We start from the raw sequence: 3,221 nt of genomic DNA on the forward strand, positions 1-3,221 counted from the left end.
TGTGAAATTATTACAATAAATATTGTGTGCTCTCTTACTATTATCGGCCGACTGTTTCTCATTTTTATCCTCCCTCAGTATTCGCGATAATGCCCACCCGCTATCGCGTTCCTGGAATTCCTCCAACGATGCTAATGTAGGCTCAAGGATGCGTCGCTCGTACCAATCCTCTAAGTTGGGTTTGGAAAAGAGTTCAGAAATTGGGAGTACAACCTGAGAACTTCAACATTTTCCTTCACTCCGCGTTGTTTATTCCCCGCAAACCGAGTTCTCTGTCACGCAAAAACTGTACCATCGATATCTTTCTTGATCTTGCCTCCATTTTAGCCGATCAATTTGTTGCACGTGTCCCGTATCTGTTGCTGCTTGGATCTCGACTGAACTATGCGCTGATGTAATACTTATGATTTTATATGTTTCAAAACCTGAAAAATATGCATATCTCCATGATCTTCATGATGGTATCTTGTTTCACATTTTTTTGCGCATCTTGCTGTCAACCACAAATCGATGCGACAGCACTAAAATGCTACATTGTGATGCATAAGAGAGAGATCTTACATTCATTAATAATAAGAATATCATGTGTCACATTCTAGTTCTTGCGCATCTAATTGTCGAATGCATACATCGCTTGCAAAATCTTGTCGCGGGGGCACAGTGTACGTGCTCATTAGTAATAAAAATATCATGTGTCACATTCTAGTTCTTGCGCATCTAATTGTCGAATGCATACGTTTGCAGAATATTAGAGTTTGCAGCTGTGACTAAAAAATCACGCTGCGAAATGCGCTGGCGGCGCGGGGCGGCGCGGGCGGCGCGGGCGGCGCGGACGGCGCGGGTGGCGCGGAAACCGCCGCAAGAAACCGCCGCAAAATCCACCGCGGAAACCGCCGCGAACAAAACCGCCGCGAAAACCGCCGCAGATCGGTAAAATGATCTATCGAAAGCAGATAGAAAAAATTATATCGGTAATTACCGATCATCGATATTATGTAAAGATGACAGTAAAAATTATGTAAAGAATATATATGTTGGTAAAAAATTAAATGTTGGTATATAACATCGGTAATAAATTAACGATCGTTCGTATTATCGGTAATTATATGTTGATAAAAATTATATGTTGGTAAAAAAATTAAATGTTATATAATATCGGTAAAAATTACCGACCGTCGGTAACATCGGTATGTCCCCCCTCCCCCAATTACCGACCGATGATAACGCCCTCCCCCGCGGTGACGTCATACCCTCGGCCGTGACGCCCGCCCGCGGTACCCCCCGCCCCTCAACCCCCCTCGGAGGACCATTGGTTAGAACCGGCCTATAATACCTACTATTATATTAATATTGGGAGTACAAATAAGTCTCCGCCGATTTTATCAAAAATTGGGCATTTATTGTGAAAGAACGGTACTTTATGTTTTATTCAAAGTATTGTCCATCGCTAGCCATTACTTTTTCCCTTCTTTTTGGCAGCATACGGATACCGCGTCGGAAGAACGCTTCATCTTTTGAGGATATCAACGAATCGACCCAATTTTTGGTATCTTCAGATGTGAAGTGCTGCTTAGACAGGCCGTGCGTCATCCATCGAAACAAGTGATAATCAGAGGGAGCATGTGTCTGGTGAATACGTCGGGTGGGGTAAAACTTCCCAATTGAATGTTTCCAAGTAGGTTTTGACCTGCGCCGCAACATGTAGACGAGCATTATCATGCAGGAGAATAATTTTGTCGTGTCTGGAGTAGTAGTGAGCGCGTTTTTCTTTGAGTGCTCGGCACAATCTCATCAATTGTGTTCGATAGAGAGCCCCAGTAATGGTTTCGTTCGGTTTGAGCAACTCATAATACACGACACCAAGCTGATTCCATCAAATACACAACATGAATTTTTTTCCATGAATACTCGGCTTAGCTGTCGATGTTGAAGCATGGCCACGTGGTTCCCATGATTTCCTCTTCTTTGGGTTATCGTAGTGGATCCATTTTTCATCACCAGTGACTATACGATGCAAAAAACCCTTTCGTTTATGCCTGGCAAGCAGCATTTCACATGTGCAAAATCGGCGTTCAACGTTTCTTGGCTTCAGTTCATATGGAACCCAATTTCCTTGCTTTTGAATCATTCCCAACGATTTTAAACGATGTGAAATTGCTAGTTAAGTCACTCCTAATGTAAGTGCAAGTTCTTCTTGCGTTTGGCACGAATCTTCCTCCAATAATGCTTCCAATTCCGCGTCTTCGTACACTTTCAGCCTTCCGCTACGTTCTTTGTCTTCGACGTCAAACTCACCGTTTTTAAACTTTTGAAACTCACCACAACTTCTCTCACTTAAAGCAGCCTCACCATATGCTTCTACAAGCAATCGATGTGCCTCAGCTTCGATTTCTTCAAATTAAAGACGTAAATCAAAAGTTCCCGCAAATGTCGCTTATTCGGTTTAAACTCGACATTTTCGCACGAAAAAATTATATAATGCTGATACAAAATCGCTAATATTTCAAGGTTAGGATGTTGCAAGATGTCCAACCTTACGATATGACGTTCCACATCTGACAATTTCAATCATAACTTACTGGTGGGGCCATTTTTTGTCAAACGGCGGAGATTTATTTGTATTCTCAATATATTTTATTGTATTAATTATTTATAAATTTAAATTAATTACGAAATATAGTATGATCTTGTAAGTTTCTTGTAAGTTTGTTTTCTGTTTGCAGCACATACAGGTAATTTTTATAAAAATTTTTTCCTGAAAATGATAAAAATTAATAAATAAATATTAATAAGAAATTACAAATTTGCGAAATCACACTGTAAGTAAAATTAGTATGATGTAGGCATTAATTAAATTGAAGAACATATGCTGCCTAAAAGTTTTTAATGTGGTCAACAATGCAATTTATTTATTTTTATCTCGACAAAGAAAAATAGAGTATCTATTATATTTTAAACATATTACGATGTATGATATATAAGGTGTAGTAAAAAAAAATCCATTATTTTTCCAGTGGATGGCTTTAGTAATGTGTATCTCGCGTTGTATAAGTGCGATCAGTTTACGCTAGATGGCGTAGAAAGATAAGATTTCGTACTAAAAAAACATTTCAGACAGTTTTGTGATTGTTTGACTCAGTATTGTTTGAGCGCGCGTCAAAGATGGACACCAGCAAAGAGAAAATACGCCATATTTTACAGTTTTTCTTCGATAAAGGCGA

Source organism: Odontomachus brunneus, unplaced genomic scaffold (genome assembly GCF_010583005.1).
Source record: "Odontomachus brunneus isolate Ranch 3 - 2012 unplaced genomic scaffold, Obru_v1 Obru_scaffold_223, whole genome shotgun sequence".
Classification (NCBI taxonomy): Eukaryota; Metazoa; Arthropoda; class Insecta; order Hymenoptera; family Formicidae; genus Odontomachus; species Odontomachus brunneus.